This window comes from Cydia fagiglandana, chromosome 7 (assembly GCF_963556715.1).
Source record: "Cydia fagiglandana chromosome 7, ilCydFagi1.1, whole genome shotgun sequence".
NCBI lineage: Eukaryota > Metazoa > Arthropoda > Insecta > Lepidoptera > Tortricidae > Cydia > Cydia fagiglandana.
This window is the reverse complement of record NC_085938.1, coordinates 7,032,282-7,051,119: the sequence shown is the minus strand read 5'-3', so window position 1 is coordinate 7,051,119 and position 18,838 is coordinate 7,032,282. Positions and strand designations below refer to the sequence as shown.

The following is an 18,838-nucleotide window of genomic DNA, read 5'->3' as shown; positions in this document are numbered from 1 at the left end:
ATTAAATCATCATCATCATCTCAACCATAAGACCCCTACCATACCACCATACCATACCATACCACCACCATACCATACCATATACCATATGACCTTGGACCTCCATACGTGCAGGTTGGAAGCGACCCACATCCAGCGTCTTCCGGCGACCTTAACAAGTACTCCAGGAAAGATACGCTTACGTTAAACATTACTTAGTAATAGGCAATTCTTTTTTTATTCCTGTTCTTTAGATCATTTTAAGATACTTTATTTTCGAATCCAACCAACTTTCTCTCCGGAAGTAGGTAAAAAAAAATAGTTTAAAAAAAGAGCCGTTCTTGTTTGTTAAAAATAGTAATAGTATTTTTAGTTCGTAAACGTGACGAAAATAATATATATAATGAGTCGACAATGGAATCGGTCAAAATATTTACACGAAAAATAACTAATTCAATAAATGGCGGGGCCTCACGGATATACGTCGTAACTTGATATATAAAAAAAGTTATAATTAGGTCTTTGATTTAATTGCCATACAACTACTTCATTAAGCTATTTATCCGAGAATCCGACATCAATATTATTTGTATCACTTGTATATATTTACGCCTTAAACGTGCTAGAAAAAATGGTTATAGATATAATTTCTAGCAGACTTTGTTCTGATAACGTTCAAAGTGACATTCAATACATAATCACACAAAAACATGGTCAATGTAATAAATAAGAGCAATTTAACAAATTCGCTAAATGAAACTACCAAATTTGAACTCTGTGCGCTAATGCTAAGGATTACATTTCCTTGCGGCGCGCGGGGACAGTTTAAATGCGGGCGGTGGCGGGAGTTCGTGCCAAGGACGCGTGGATAGTATTGTAGGTAAGTATGTACTTACCTACAAGTTGCTACAAGTGACAGACCAATTCGAACGTGCGCGGGCGTCTCGCTCGCACCAAATATTTGCCGGCAGCGAAATGAACGCGCGCGTGAATGATAGCTAATTAAAAATAACTGATATAATTTTAATATTGGTTGATGTTCAAATTATATACGTCAACGTTATGACCCACTACAAAAATAAAAATTTCGCATGACTATCGTTCTTATTTAATTTCAGAATGGCATAGTGTGGAGTGGCATTACAAAAGGAATACTTATTATCGTAGTCATTTGACAGTTTTGGTGACACTTTCACATTCTGTCACAGCGAAGTGTGTAGGCCCACTCTTTAATTTTATATTAAAGTCTATCCAACAACTTTGTCAGTAGAAAAAGGCGCGAAATTCAAATTTGCTATGAGACAATAACCTTTCGCGCCTAAGCGCCTGTAGACTTTTTTTTCAACAAACGTATTATACTGACTATTTCGTGCTCTTTCTATTCATAACTAGTTTACGTTCCTAAGTTTCATAAAGCCCCCTCCAGACTATGCGCGTGAATCGCGGGCGAAGCCGCGAACGCGAGTGTGGAGTCGATTTCGCTGTCTGCGAAAATCGGCGCCACGCTCGCGTTCGCGGCTTCGCGCCGCGATTCGCGCACGAGTGCGGAGGAGGCTTAATAAGTATAACATAGTATAATAATAGTCGACGTCAAAGATATGTTTACACTTTTGCACCTTACTCCTTTGTAATAAGGCCAAAAGTACGGCTTTAAAATGACAACTTTTTACACAAAAATAAAACGCTAATTACATAACTTACCATATTCGGAACCTAAGAACAATATTGAGAGTGGCAACACTGTCATAGGAGGCTATTCCATGGACTTATAAGATGGACTGCATTGTCACTTTTTTTGCCATAGTAAATTGAACTTTATCACCGAGTCAGAAAGACGTTCGTACCACACTAGAGAAAACGGTCCACTTGAGATAGCAAAGGTGGGTCGCGGTGTCTCACTCGCACGTGTTGCCAATGTTAAAAATATACCATTGTGGTAGTATTTATATCAATATACTACCCAAATTAAATAACTTCTTATATTATTTAAATGCTATATTCAGAGTAAGGTTCTGATATCTTTTAAGAAATTTGTAAATAAGTATGATTTCAATATTATTAACTGATTTAACCAAGCATGTGGACAACAAAAAAAAACATTAATTTTGGTGTGGTAGACATTGTAGAAACTTTGAATGTTAATTGGTATCCCTATCGTCATGACATGTTATCAAAACACGTGAATGCAAAATTTCCTAAAAATGGTGAAAAATGTTGCGTTAAAGGTTGTGGGAGTGAAAGAATTTCTAATTGTGGAATATTGTTTCACCAGGAAGCCACAATTATTACATTTTGCGATAAAAATACAAGACAACATTGTCAAACTCATTAGGGTGACTATGATGTCGGCACGATGAGAATCAGTGTTACACAATTTTTATTAGGTACTTAAGTAAGTTTATATAAATAGGTATGTATTTATTTCGGCATGTTTAAATTGGTGAAATGAGAGCCAATACAGAATAAATAATTGCCAAAATTGAAATCCAAAGTCCTTAAACATTACAGACACATTTATGCATTGTTATAATATAATAATAATAAACACATTGATAATAAAAGAAAAATAGAACTTTATCGTAATTTACTGACTTTTGGGACGATACCAGAAACGTTACTGGGAATTTACCCTCTTTGGAAAATTTACTAGGAACGGCACATCACTAATTTCTTTACATTTCACGACTCTTCTCTTTTCGCACAGGTGGCCTAGCACCGTGAACACCGAAGTTCGCAAATTACGGGCATCTTTCTCTTTTACTCCTATAAAGGAGTAATTACAGTAACAGAGAAAGATGCTCGCAATTTGCAAACTTCGATGTCTATAGTCCAGTGACAAGCGTCCTAGTTAAAAACGATCGCAAGCGGGCGTAGCGGACCCACGCGACCCTCAGGCAGTTACGAATTTGCCCTAAGACCGAGTAGGCCCGGGCCTAGGACGGCCAGATATTTTGGGCGGCAGTCTATATGATGGGTGCTGAGAAAGGGGGGGCGGCTAGAGCTTGCTATGTAGGGCTTGGGGCCTAAGGCGGCAAAGACTGTATGTAATGCCTCCACTGTCCTGAGAGCCTACCCCGTTGCGTCTTTGTCGCACTTGTAAATTCGTATGTAAGTGTGACAGAGAGGCAACACGTCGAACATGGTTCACAGTAGACCCTCTGGTTCTGTCAGCATATTTGTCTCTCTATCTCTCTCACTCATACCTGTGTTCTTGACAGATGTTACGGCGGACCACCTTCCTGACGATCCACCATGTTCGTGGTCCAGTACCTACGCCTACTAGTAACAGCTTTTCTTCTTCACTTGGTCCCTCAATACTGAGGATCGTGACATCATATCCTTCTGTTGAAGACCAGGTTCCTCCATAGGGTTCTCTTCCTCGCCAAGCGCATGGCCTCGTGCAGTTTTAATTGCATAGGTGCCGTAATGTGAACACACCATTTAGAACAACTAAATTAAGTACCTAAGGTTGTGTGAAGCGTTTTACAGAAGAGAAAAAACTATATCCATCCCTTTTTAGGCGAAAAGACAGTATGATTTCTATTACTAATATAACTATGCACGATTAAGAAAAGATCCTGGTCCAACTATATATTTAAATGTTATCCTAATATCCCACATACATAAGACGTATGGTCATCCTAGTTAGAAAGAGATACAACGGCCCACCTTGACTATCTCATGTGGACACACTTTTTGGCCAATGTTCGCCATCCAGTTAACTTTCTATGTCCATGGGCTATTCATAAATTACGTCATTTCAAATTTGGGGGAGGGGGAGGGTCTGGACATCGGATGATGGTAGCATGACACAGGAGGAAACGGTGTCATTCGAAGCATGATTTTGGGGGGGGGGGGGGTGCAAAAATCGTCAAAAATAGATGACGTCATTTATGGACAGCCCCTAGGTCGTATTGTCTTTTTCTAGCATATACGTCCCTCTCTCCCCCACACTCCTACCACACAGGCAGGTTGCTTTGTCAGTCAGGGCTCGGAAACCGTTCTCAATGCTCAAACCGGTTTCGTTCATTTGCCCGGGAACGAAATGGATTTCGTTTCCGTTTGCGGTTACCGGTTAAAGAACTGTTCTTTTGAAATAACGGTTTACACCAATTACGTTCTCGTTTCGTTCTTGAGGAACGAAATATACCGGTTAAATTGAAAACGTCGCAGCAAGATAAAATGAGTATTATTATTTGTAACCGGCAGAATATCAGTGATTTCCTCGAAAAAGCGAAGCGTATCGCTGCGTAGGAATCATTTTGCGTCCTGCAGTAAGCTGTGTGCGCCGAAATATGTTATTTTTTTTTTTATTGTTTTTTATTACTTTTCTACTTATTAATTAATGTATGTTTGTTACATGTTATTTCCTGTTTGTTAATAAATAGTTTCCGATGTTTTATTTTATAATTTTAATTTAATATTTTTTATAGCAGCTTTAGAATGATTATAGAAGAAGGTATTATTAATTATTTTTATTATTTATTAAAAAAACAACCAATTATTTATTTATACAAGAAAACGAATCAGTTTTATATTTGCCACCATCAATTAGCCCATCTGCTTGAAAATTAAAAAAAAACCGGCCAAGTGCGAGTCAGACTCAATTACACAATTTTTACCAATGTATTTTTATGTGAAACGTGAGTGAAAAACCCGTAGGGTCGGATCAAAAACAAAGTAATTAAGTCCGACTCACGCTTGACTGCACATTTCTAAAATGTTTATCCTAAAATTATATTTGGATTCTCACAATGAGCTCTTTTATTTCATACATATCGACGCCCGAAAGCAAACACGTAGTAACCCACAGAAGGTCAAAAAAATTTTGGCAAGTATTTAACCGGTCAACTAAATAATTGAATTTGGGTAGTTTAAAAAAATAGAAATGGGTACTAAAATTAATAGTTTGGCAACAAAAATGGAGCCTTAAAATATATCAATATAATTTGTATTTTAATGCAGTTACAGCTTTTGATTATTTTTAGGCAGGTACCAAGTATTTATTTGGCGACCGAATTATTATATTGAAGACCATTTGTGAAGCATATTTTAAAAAGAAAACGGCTATCTATTCATTCAAAAATGAAGTTCTTTTAAAATATTTTGTTTGGTCATTACACGGTCAACCTAACACGCTCCTCCTCGCGCCGCTCGTCGTCGCACCTACCTGTTGACTCTAGCAGAAGACAGTGGTAAGTATTGAAATTAGTAATTAAAAATTTAAAGATCTAATGGTATAACGGCCATTAGGCGTTTCATGATTAGTAATTTCGACTATAAGTACACTGACCATTACGTATTGGTAAATTAATTTGAGGTGTTTTGTGTAAAATGTGACCAACATTCATTAAATTTAACTGCTTTCGTGTTAAAATACTACCTAGCTGAAACGACATGCTCAGTTATGACTATAGTTGATTACTTAGATGTGAAAAACTAGATGAAAGCTAAATTTTATAATCGCTTTACCATATTAGTTGCCAATTTATTATTTTAGTCACCAACCTACCACTTTAAGTTCCCCATAATTTTTTGGGTGGCTTGATTTTGCTGCCAGTTTTTTAATAATATGATGCTTATATTTGAGGCTAATATATTTTTTATGGCGCTAAAATATTAATGCACAGCCAAATTATATTATTATATGCCCAATGAAAGTTCCTGTTTAATATTTTAGTTGTCTTGTTAATAATAAGCCAAAAAATTTTATTGCATTTTTGGAATCTCCAATTTTTTCTGCGTCGATAGGTCGAATCCACGTGCCAATACGATGAAAAATGGGGAAAATAGGAACAAAAAAGTTCTCGTTTTTCTTGAAATGTACTCAGCAAACACGCAGTAAATAGCAAGAAAACTCAATAATTTAAATCATTGTATTTACAGCATTTTTAATTCCATATAATTTATACTTTTGTCATTTACAACCTCCGTTGGTCTGACGCAAGTTTAGGTTACTACGTGTTTGCCGCTCATGAATGTGAATGTTTTGCAGTTACGCTATTTGGTGGGAAATAATGTTTAGTCGAGTAGTGGTTTAACACAAATTTACACACTATTAAAATATGAGAGACATGTCTTTTACTACGTTTACAAGGATCAAGTAAAACTAACCACATAATAATTACTTCACTGTTGTAGGGCGTAAGGTTTAAACTTCTGCACCTTATTTCGTTTTAACGCGGCTATCGCGGCCATTACTTGAACGTTTGCGCCGTCGCTCAGTGTGATTCGGGGGGTGAAAATGAGTCGACGTGTTTGTAATCAAGTAAAATATTACGGGGATTTTGGATAAAGTGATTATTTTTATTTAAGAAAGGAAGTTTTTTTTTTCAATTGTAAGCATGTAAAATTGCAATATTTACGGTGTATGTATCGATTTTATGGTTTTATGAGACTTAAATAAAATTTGGTGTTATGGTATCTGATGAAAGTTTGTTTTGTCTAAAGTGGACTTTTATTTTATAAGAGGATGTAGAAACCACTTTTTTTAATCAAACGTCGTTGTTATACTTTGGTTAGATTTTGATCTCCCATTACGTTATGTCTTTTCCAAAGTGGACTTCTTATTTTTTAGTTGGTTCTACAATAACATTATAAGATTTAATTATGTTCTTGAAAATTAAACAAAAGTTATGTGTTTTGTTTGGTCTTAAGAATGCTTATATTGATTTTAATAGTTCAAATCATCATAATAGATGTGTTATGTTCGTTTATGAATCCCGAAAACATCTTCACATTTTATAAGTATACATTTGAAATGTCGTGCAATTTACTTTAAGATGCCATTAAAGTCATTTTTAAGGGTGTGGTAAAATTTTTGGCAATACATTTAATGCATTCTAAATTGCTTACAAAAAGAAAAAAAAACTGTTACAGCATTTTGTTCACCCAAAATTTCTAAACCACAACGTTTACGACTTTATTACGGATATCTTTTGTCATATTCAGGAGGATTACTGCGTTTTTTCTGTCCATACAAATTTTAAGGAAATGCTATCCCATACATTTGGTACTGGCATTTACTACGAGTTTGCGCACTGTTTAAAAAAGATTAAAACGTAGTAACCCACAAAATATGGTCTTGTAACAACTTGCGGCTAAATTTATTTAAATGAATTTTTCAAAAAAAATTTGAATGTTGCATCCAATTTTGAGTTAGTTATGTTAATAAACAACGTAGTTATGTTTTTTTTTTTCAAAATTCGAATAGTTTTTCGTCTCTGGTGAACAATTTGGTTTTTGTGGGTTACTACGTGTTTGCTTTCGGGCGTCGATATCAACACGATTTAGTTTGAACTTTTTTATTTTTAAATTTTCTCATTGACCCCCTAAAAGTGGCCCCATGTTTAAAATTCGTTTGTTTACAGTACATGTCCGTCTTTGGGTCACAAAATGATCTTCCATTTTTCTTTTCAATGGAACATCTGGAATTTATAATATAAATCTATCCTAATTGGTCATAAAAAAGGATTAACAAAATTCAGATTGAATATCTATAGACAATAAATAATTTGCACGTGTCAGCATTGTTTGCTTAATGACGTCCACCAACATTTAATATTCTTTTTTATTTGCATACAAAATGCAAGGAGGAGAGGAGGAGAAGCTGCTAATACAATTCAGAGCGTTATATCCCTTCAGACTAGGATTATCAAAAAAAAAATGTGTACCCACTTATTTTACTTACAGTTGTCAGAATCGAAATTATCGGTCTCTTCTTCATTGAAAAATGGTTGGCTGTCCGGAACATATTTACAACTTTGTGAATCCATTTTAAATGTAACAAAACACCACCAACACCAACAGTCAAAACTCACACGCCCAAAAAGTATAAAAAATAAACAATTCAATCAGCAAGCAGCACCGTCAAGTCAACATCGAGATCGAGTACTTAGAGCGGGTAGCCGGGTAATGTATTAATATTGTAGATGGCTGAGATTAACCGGTATTATATCGTTCCTCGAGAACGAAAACATTTCGTTCTCTCAACTAACCGGTTAGAAGAGAGAACTAAATTTTAAAGTTCGCGTTCCATCAATTAACCGGTTTATTAATGAACGAAATAATATAACGGTTTATGAACGATATTAACCGGTATATCAATACCGGTTCCGAGCCCTGTTGTCAGTTATACAAGATAAATTTTCAAGTCATTGTCTCAAAATTATACATATGTGCACCATGCAGGATTAAAACTTTAGGTTCCGAATATGCACCGGATATTCGGTTATTATCCGGTATCCTATCTCGCCCTTATTTTAATATCCGGCCGGATACCGGATAGTAACTATGCTTGATATCGGAATATAATCGTACTCGATTATTATTTTAAAACAATTTAAACGTTCCATTCACTAGCTCGCGCACTAATTTCGTACCTAGTGATAGACCTATATGAGTCCGTGCAAAAGTTCATTACGAAACAGGGCAAAACTTCCACAATGCGCACCTGAAAAATCGGAATGTAGGTATATTTCCGCCGGCCGAATATTCGGCGCCCGAATACCGAATATTCGGCCTATGGTCAGGCCGTACATCCGGTATCCTGTATGCGGCCAAACAACTATCCGTTGCATCTGTAGTTCCGAATATGGTAAGTTATTTAATTAGCGTTTTATTTTTGTGTAAACGCTGTCATTAAACAGCTGTACCGATATTCGGAACCTAAGAATAATATTGTAGCATGTTTGTTATCGCCTGGTGGTGGGAAGACGCCAAACCAATGTGATTATACATATCCTATGATATACTTATTATGTGTATGTAATATAATTATATTATGAGTGTTTAATTAATTATGTAACACGAATGAGGAGAGAGATATTTAGTAAAGTATACAATTTGATAGGTACATTTTGTAAAATTAACATAGGTATATATGCCATTAAATAAATAAATAAATATTATAGGACAATTTTACACAGATTGACCTAGTCCCACAGTAAGCTCAATAAGGCTTGTGTTGTGGGTACTAGACGACGAAATATATGTGAAGTGTAATTAAATCCAAAATAACAACTACATGCAAAAGTTCTTTTCCTTAACCTTTTAAGCTATAGGTAAGTAAGTACCTGCTAAATTATTTATTAAGTACCTACCTACATTTTTACCAATATTTTATTCAAAATCAAAGATCTAGTTGGAAAGAAATAAGTAAGTAGATAAAGAGTGAAATACTTCACGATTTCGTATGTCATTCTTGCGCAGAGCCATGCTAATCTCTCTCTGTTTCTAGTCAAATTTAAGTATATGAATTATGAATTGCCGAAGTACTCACCCACAATGGGATGTAGGTTTGTTCGTTACCTTGTATCTCTCAGAGCGGAAATAGAAGCCGACTTCGTCGACTCCTAAGCGGATACACGTTGTTTATCAGCACTTTTATTATTAAAAGTTTATTTGTGACGTCCCGCGATAAAGGTACCTTATGGCGGCTGGCGCTTATGCCGCATAGCGTCGCAATAATATTGGAGCGGCGTTAATAATAGCGTAAGCGCCAATCGCCATAAGGTACCTTTATCCGCAGGATGTCACATTTTGCTATATTATACTAACCCTGAACGGGATAAAAAGACAAATTGCTGATAGATACTTAGACAGATGAAACCTCCTCGCCATATCATGGTCTACCTTAATACGTAGGTTCTACGTAACGCGTATTAACTAGCCGTACCATTCGTATTCGAAAACACAAATCACTTGAAAACTGAAGGGTACGCCATTCACCATTTAAGTATTCAAATTTCAAACCTTATTATACACACAGAAAGATTTAAACTAACAAGACTCAGAAGAGACTTCATGTAGGTGTAAAATTGAATTCTAATGGTAACACGTGCACGCTTTACTAACTCGATGTGTTTTTAAAGATATGTACTTCAGTATTTTCATTGGCATAGCCACGGTGCACGCAGGTAGCCTTTGAAAACACTTTCACATCATATCATGGCATAAGCCGTTAGAAACTGTTTTTCACCACACCAGCTCGGAAAGGCTTACTTTGCACTTCAAAAACTAAGAGCAAACTTACATTTTAATCACAAGTGAGACAAAGTAATCAAATGCAAATTTTGAGTTGTTTTGTTATGTTTGCTGGTAGAATTGACTTTTAAATCATGATTTTGGATGATAAATATTTAATAACATTCATTTGTATTTGATTATTACATTTAATATTTGCTTCAGGTTGGTGTGGTGAAAGATTTTGTGTTTCAATTGGGGCAAATTTTGTTTAACCCTCGTGCTTTGAAACCCTCGCAACGCTCAAGATTCCATGTTTCGAATATTGATACTCGCAATATTAGCACGAGCGGTTAAACAACAACTTTGCCCCCTTATAAAATAAATAACTATTTCAATATAGCCAGCTAAACTGAGGTACAAATTCAAAACTCACCAGTAGTTTAGCTTGACGACCTTCTAGATGGAAAAACAGCAAGCCAATGACTTGAAAATTTGCCTTGAATAACTGACAAAGCAACCTGCCTCTGTGGTGGGAGTGTAGGAGCGAGGGACGTATATGCTAGAAAGGGGCAATACGACCTACGACAGTGTTGCCACTCTCAATTTGAGATGCAATGGATAGTTGTTTGGTCGGATACCGGATATTCGGCCTGACCATCGGCCGAATATTCGGTAACCGACCGCCGAATATTCGGCCGGCGGAACAATACCTACATTTCCGTTTTTAGATGCGCATTCTGCAGGTTTTAACCTGTTTCGTGGTGAACGTTGGCGCGGACTCATTTCTATGTTCGAAATGAGTAGAGTACCTACGCGTGCAAGTGAGTGGATGTGGATGTTTAAATTGTTTTGAAATAATAAACAAGTAAGTACAATATGACCGTGACTGTTTCTTAAATCCAATTTGTTTACTCTGAAATCTAGCAAAGTTACTATCCGGTATTCGGCCGGATAGTGGGTCACTAATGTCACTATCCGGTGCATCTCTACTCTCAATATTATTCTGAGGTTCCAAATATCGGTACAGTTGTTTAATTGTTGCTTAATTTGGAGATTGACCCCAATTTCATTTCTGATCAAATCGGTCGATTTGATCATCCCGTCTGGACTCCACTTAACAGCCGTAACACATTAGCGCGCCGTTCAAGGTCACGGTGCGCCAAACCATAGCCTGATGTCATGTAGGTATGTACTTAGTCCAAAATTATGTTATTTATATGCATTGAACGTTAAATCTGAACCAATTCGATTACTATTGTATAGTGAATCAGCATGACTTGAAAAAGCGCGGCAAATTTAAAACATGTATGTAAAAACTATTATAGGTTTCAATAGCCCTCATAGACCTGACTTTTATCTCGATATCGTAATTTTCTAGCGACAAACCCATTATCTATACAAAACTGTCGCAAAAATGTTATCGCTTGTATATCGTGGTACAGATGGAGCCATATACTTACTACTTGCTTGCAGGTATCGTAATCAAACAAAGTGCTTGCTAAGTAGCTAAATACGCGCAATGTATTTTTATGTCAAAAATAATGTATTATTTAATGTAAATTTAGTATGAATTATATAGTATGTATGTATATTGTTTTATCCACAAATATGAACAATTGTAGTTAATTTACAAAACATAATTTATACGGCCACAAATAAAATATTAAATGCTTCTAAATTCTGTTTGGTTATTTCTACATGGAAACGAAGTCATTTCAAATTATAAAAACATTAACTGAACACCTTATTGCTACCTGCATTCACCGCTCGCCGCTCAGCTACCCACTGACGTTAATACCACGGCCTTACGTTTTATGACAGGACTCTGAGTCAGGGGAGTGGCACACTTGGTCAGCCATTTTAGTCAGTCATTCCATGTTCGGGTGCGCTTGCGTTCAGTCGAGTTTTGGAATATTACTGCAAATTTTTGTTGTTTGTTAATTTGTTGGTTATGGTGTCGACTTTTATTGCCCTAGTCGCCAAAATAAATGATGTTACTTAGTGAAATTTTAACCGACACCACACGGTAAAAATAAGTTTAACAATAATTACTTAGTTAAAAATAGAGTAAAAACGGTATTTCTAATACTTAACTTATATTTTTTGCTATTCAATTAAAGAGTACTAACAAAATCCTAACTCAATTAATTAGTGAAAATATTTTAAGGTTTGCGATTCCTGCTCGGCCTTGCGTCGCAAGGTGCCCGGTACCACTGTATTGCAGCAATAACTAGAAATGCTTACTTTGGGGAACATTAGCAACTGTCGTTTTTGATAATTACATTTTAGTGGTGAGGGGTGGTACTTAAATGACCGCTATTGAAACCTTAAATGGTTTAAACTTATAGGCGCGAAGATTTGAAATCCCTAAGAAAATTTTAATTTCGCGTCTTTTTCTGCTATCAAATTGGGTGTGTTTCGGTATAATAGCCCAATATAATTGGCCTATTATTGTATTAAATTTAACGCGCACGCAAAGACGGAAAGCCTGCAATTATATAAAATTTACTTTCTTATTTACAGCACTCTTGCCCAGATTAAAGCTGATAATTAGTTCCGAATCTAGTCTCCCATATTTTTTAATTTCACTGGTACATATGTCTTGACCGAGTAAATAGTAAATATACTAAATACTTTTTTAAATATTCGCGCTCGGGGCGATGGAAGTTTCATCGTTCCGCCGCCCGCTCCATGCAACGACCAATCGCGTTAGCTCGCTGGCTCGTGCGCGGCAACTTTAAAGCAACGATAACGTTTTTGATGGTTTTTTTGTGTTACGAATCATATTTCAAGCCGATTTTTACAGTATTCGACGATCGAGAACTCATAACGAAAATCCCATATGATATTGATCTATTACCATTTTTAACCAGGAAATTAAAGCATAATCCCATAAAACCCACCATACGGTATTATTTAGTGTACGATTAAATTGCAACGCTTGTACTTATTATAATTTGGAAATAATGAGAGAAAAAATAGCCTATTACCATTTTTGAGGACGGAAATATACTGAATTTAATAATAACCGTAGGTTACTTACTTTAAATGTAGGATACATAATTATTTTTTGTGTGATTCATGCTTAATGTTATAAAGCAAATATTTCTCTATGAGTATTAATTTAAAAAATGTTATAAATATTTTTTACTAATTTTCTGTGAATTTTTATATTTTTACATTTTTTTTTAAATACCTAAATGTAATATATTTATTTGGATTATGTGTCGACGTAATCACTAGATTTATTGTCTGTCCCATACACCGAAAAGTGCAGCTATTACTAATTATTTCCATTCCGCCATACTAGCCGACCGTACCTTTCTTGGCCTAAAGGTCGTCTGTCCATCTTGTGTGGACGTCCTACGCTGCGCTTGCTAGTCCGTGGTCTCCACTCGAGCACTTTTCGACCCCATCTTCTCTGCGCGCAATGTGGCCTGCCCATAGCCACTTCAGCTTGCTAACCCGGTGGGCTATGTCGGTGACTTTAGTTCGTCTACGGATCTCCTCATTTCTGATTCGATCACTTAGAGAAACTCCGAGCATAGCCCTCTTCATAGCTCGTTGAGCGACCTTGAGTTTTGAGATGAGGCCGATAGTGAAAGACCACGTTTCGGAGCCGTAAATCATCACTGGTAACACACATTGATTAAAGACTTTCGTCTTGAGGCACTGAGGTATGTCGGACGAAAAGACATTACGTAGTTTCCCGAACTGCCCAACTGAGTGCAGAATTAAATACCTACCGTAAAACCTCCCAACTATATTCCAATACTGCAACTATGGTCCATAAGTTCATAAGAAGATTAAGTATCAATACCAATGTTCCTTTTGTTTAACTCCGAGTATTATCTTCCATTATATAAACCAGTGTTGCCAGATGGTCACAAAAGTCACATTTTTCGTGACTTTTCGCCTTCTCGTGTGACATGTGCGTGACTTACGATCTTGAGGCAATTTTTGTGACTTTTTAAGCTAGTCGAATTTTGGACAAGTTTAGTTCTGCAGTTTGTATTACTTAGGAACGCGGTGAACGCACCCAAGTTGACACTTGCACTGACACCTTGACGTTACATCCACCATCATGTTTATTATAATAATCGTGGCAAGGTGAGACTTGTTACCTTGACATGACGGTGTCATTTAGTTTGATAGTAGTAGTTATTTTTTTAGTGTATGATTCATTTCTTTTAGCCTCATATCTCGAATATCTGTACGAATAGCATTATAATTACTTCGGACAAAAGTTTTACCACAAAATTTTCTACAAATTTGGTTATGTTCATTTTTACTCTGCGATCAATACTTTAGGAGCCACAGGCTGTTAAAGTTAAATAAGAGATAAAAAATATACGGTTTAAGAAAACGTCGTTTTTTCGTAATTGTTCATCATAAATAAATAAATAATAGTTTAGGATAAGCAAGCTAAGCGACTTGCTGCTTTAATATAAAAAAACCAGCCTAGAGCATGTCGGGCAATGCTCAGTGTAGGGTTCCGTAGTTACCCGTCCGTCAAAATAGACTATTTGCAAAAACTCAAAAACTGCTAAACCGATTAGGTTCGCTATATTTTTCCTTAAAAGTCTTTACTAAGTTTTACTTTCACGATTTTTTTAATATTTTTTGGATCATGGTTAAAATGCTAGGGGAACTAAAGTGGAAAACACAACTTTTTTACTTTCAGATCTATTATCATCGAAAATATTAAGTTAAGAAAAAATGGTCCTTAAAGACCCTTATTCATTTTAAAAGACCTATCCAAGACACGCTACACTATAGGGTTAAAGCGAAAAAAAAAATTCATCCCCACTTAACGTAGGGAGTAAGGGGAGTCGCCTTAAAAAAATATTATTCTAGTTTATATTTTACGACTTTGTAAGTGTAACAAATTTATATATTCATGCCAAATTTAATAATAGAAACTAGAAAAAAATATTTTTTATACGGTGGCTGCCCTACATTAAAGTGGGGATGAATTTTTTTTCGCTTCCACCTTATAGTGTGGGATGTAGTTAGATAGGTCTGATAGAACGAATACGGGTCTTCAAGAACCATTTTTTGATCAACTTAATATTTTCGGAAAGAAAAAAAAATGTTTTTTCCCCTTTAGTTCCCCTAACTTTTGAACCATGGGTCCAAAAAATATGATAAAAATCATAAAAACATAGCTTAGTAAAGACTTTTAAGGAAAAATATAGCGAACCTAATCGGTATAGCTGTTTTTGAGTTTTTGCGAATAGTCTATTTTGACAGACGGATAACTACGGAACCCTACACTGAGCATGGCCCGACATGCTCTTAACCGTTTTTTTTTTATATTTTATCAGCAGGTCACTTAGCTTGCTTACTCCAAACTAAATTTTTTATTTATGATGAACAATTACGAAAAAACGACGTTTTCTTAAATCGTCTATTTTTTATCCTAATTTTACTTTAACAGCCTGAAGCTCCTAAAGTATTGATCGTAGAGTAAAAATAAACATAACCAAATTTGTAGGAAATTTTATGATAAAACTTTTGTCCGAAGTAATTATAATGCTATTTGTACATATATATTCGAGATATGAGCAAAAATATGAAAAAAGGTACCTTCAACTCTCCCTGCACCCTCAGCACACCCCCTACCCTCGAGGACTTTTAGTATGTTTATCTGGACACCACAAGGTATACCTGTACCAATTTTCAAAACTACACAAATCAATTCCGCACTAATTTGCTTGGGTTATTGAAAATCTTAATTTTTTAACTTTCTCATTGACCCCCCAAAAGTAGCCCCCATGCTTAAAATTCATTTGTTTACTACATGACTTACATGTCCGTCTTTGGGTCACTAATTTACATATGTGTACCAAATTTCAACTTAATTGGTCCAGTAGTTTCCGTGAAAATAGGCTGTGACAGACGGACAGACAGACAGACGCTCGTTTTTTCCTTTTGAGGAAAAATCATATAAGGTTAGTAGATTTTCTTGTGAAATATATTATTTTCTGAGTTTCTTCTAACAAAATCGATTTACCTACCCATACAATACAATAATATAAAAATGTGACTTGAGCAGCAAAAACGTGACTTTTAGGGAAACGAAACGTAACTTATGACTCCAGAGCCCTGGCAACACTGATATAAACATACCTTGCCTTAGAACTACTTAATAAAAATACAGTACAAAAACCCCTCAACGAAAAAATAAGTTAATTTTGGACATTTGGACTATAGTTGGGAAGTTTTACGGTGCCTACTGTTTAAAATATCTACGCTGGTAACACACTCAAAAAAATATTTCTTTTAAAAAATAAAGGAATGTCTCCTTTAAGTAAAATGAGCTAGCTTAAGGATTTAAGGTAGTTACCCTCCAGGGCCCGACTTATTTTTTCCACCTTGTATATATATCAGAGCGGTCAGGGCGCTCACAAATATCTGAATACGCCTCTATTGTCATGGCGATGACGTTAGAGTGCGTGTTCAGATATTTTAGCACCTCGGCCGCTCCGATATATCTGATGGCGACTGTATTTGAGTACAATAAAACAACGTCAAGTCTAAAAATTAATCGATTATATTTAATGCTAAACTCATTAACCTAAACAATTTTACGAAAATTATGATTCTAATTTGTTGCCGATTCAATCCGAAATACGAAAACAATATTATGGACAAAAACAAAAACTTCATACTTCCAAGTGATTTTGTGGAAAACAAAAAGGATGCATGAACATAAATATAATTCTGAGTAAATACCCGGGTCCACACACAGCGACCATACATACGCGCGAAGCATTTCCGCGCGCACAAAACGGCGAGTGTACAGCTTAGCAAAAAAGAGTAGAAATTAAAAAGTGGCAACACTGTAGTGTCTTGTTTTCTTACATGTACTGGTTTGAAAGGACGACACTAACAGTGTTGCCACTTTTTAATTTATACTCTTTTTAGGGTTCCGTAGCCAAATGGCAAAAAACGGAACCCTTATAGATTCGTCATGTCTGTCTGTCCGTCCGTATGTCACAGCCACTTTTTTCCGAAACTATAAGAACTACATATACTGTTGAAACTTGGTAAGTAGATGTATTCTGTGAACCGCATTAAGATTTTCACACAAAAATAGAAAAAAAAAACAATACATTTTTGGGGTTCCGAATTTCAAAATTTTTTTGTCGTCAAACCCATACGTGTGGGGTATCTATGGATAGGTATTCAAAAATGATATTGAGGTTTCTAATATATTTTTTTTCTAAACTGAATAGTTTGCGCGAGAGACACTTCCAAAGTGGTAAAATGTGTCCCCACCCCCCCTGTAACTTCTAAAATGATAAAACTAAAAAAAATATATGCAAACTTCCTCTGAAAATTAGTTTGAACGAGATCTAGTAAGAAGTTTTTTTTTAATACGTCATAAATCGTAAACCGCAATTTTATTATTTTACTTGCTGCTATGGAACCCTTAATGGGCGAGTCCGACTCACACTTGGCCGCTTTTATTTGCCAAGCTGTAGACGTACCTCGCGCGCGCTGTTGCTGCCGAGGCACAGTGGGCCTACCGCGAACCACGTCCGACGTGTTGGCTTGCTGTCTTGTTGCTTGCTACACTTACGTACGAATTTACAAGTGCGACAGAGAGGCAACACGTCGAACGTGGTTCGCGGTAGGCCTTCTGGCCGTTTTGTGCGCGAGGAAATTGCCTCGCGCGTATGCTCGCTCTGTGTGGACCCGGCTAATTATATTTATAGCCCTGCAGTATTATAAGCATTACGCACTATAATAAACATAACACAGCACACAATCACTGATATTTGTAAAAATCCTTATTCAAATAATATTCAACTGGCAATTGTATATCAAAAACATAAGGCAACTCATAAAATAAAATACAAATTAATTTAGGAATGTTACCACTCTTAATTAGAATTTTCTCACTTAAAAACAATACTTTGCAACTTTTGTAAATATTACAATCATTGGCTATGCTAATCAGCGTAAAAAAATCATATATACTCTGTGCTAGTTAAAACATAGTTTTATTTTAACACAAAATTTCTTACATCCACAGTCATCACCAAACTTGAAAAGATTTTATCTGAGATTTTAGTTCGAAATTTTGAGAACCAAGTACATTTTCGCGGGATATTTTAGTAATTTTCTTTTTTCTACTTTAAAAGCAGAATGTGCCATCGCGAAAATGCCGAAATTTTTTAAATACTCTATTCTTGTTTGGATGATTTCACACTCGGTCAGAATTATTATTTTAAAACTCTGAAATGGTTGCTCTCATTGTTCTGTTATAAAGTTAATTATTTGGACCGATTGAAGACAGACAGACATCAAAACATTACTAGTTCTGCCTGTTATGCTCGCAACATCGCACTCGAATAATGAGAACGATTCAGAATTATAACCAGACATCGTAAATTTTATAGCATTGTTGGTGCAGCGGAGTGATGTTAACGGAATTGGTATAGATAATTCCAACTGAAATGGTAAATTAAGGTTAATATTAACATAATTTAACGCTGATTAATCATTAGGGTTGAAATTGTTTAACCAATTCCGTAACACCACTCCGCTGCACAGAAAATGCTATAAAATTTACAATGTCTGATTATAAAAAAGAACACCACATTGGAACACGCACTCTCTACAGTGGGAATAACACGGTATATCAATGGGGGAGAGTCCACACAACTTCATTTCCATCTACCCTTTTTGAGATAATTTGTGGCGTTCCACGACGAAAGGTACCTTAAGACGGCCGGCGCTTACGTTACTTTGTACTGGATTTAGTATCGAGTCGTCGCTAATAATGTCGTAAGCGGCGACCGCCATAAGGTACTCGTCGTCGTGGAATGTCACATTTTATTTTACATGTTAAAGAAAAAGGTCATACGAATTAGCCTCATTA

General features: G+C 35.8%; 1 pseudogene; it reads right to left on the bottom strand.

Annotated features, from left to right (window-relative positions):
* Window positions 1-9,144: 9,144 nt before the first annotated feature.
* LOC134666379 (U6 spliceosomal RNA) lies at window positions 9,145-9,257 on the bottom strand (annotated as a pseudogene).
* Between the last annotated feature and the right edge of the window lie 9,581 nt (window positions 9,258-18,838).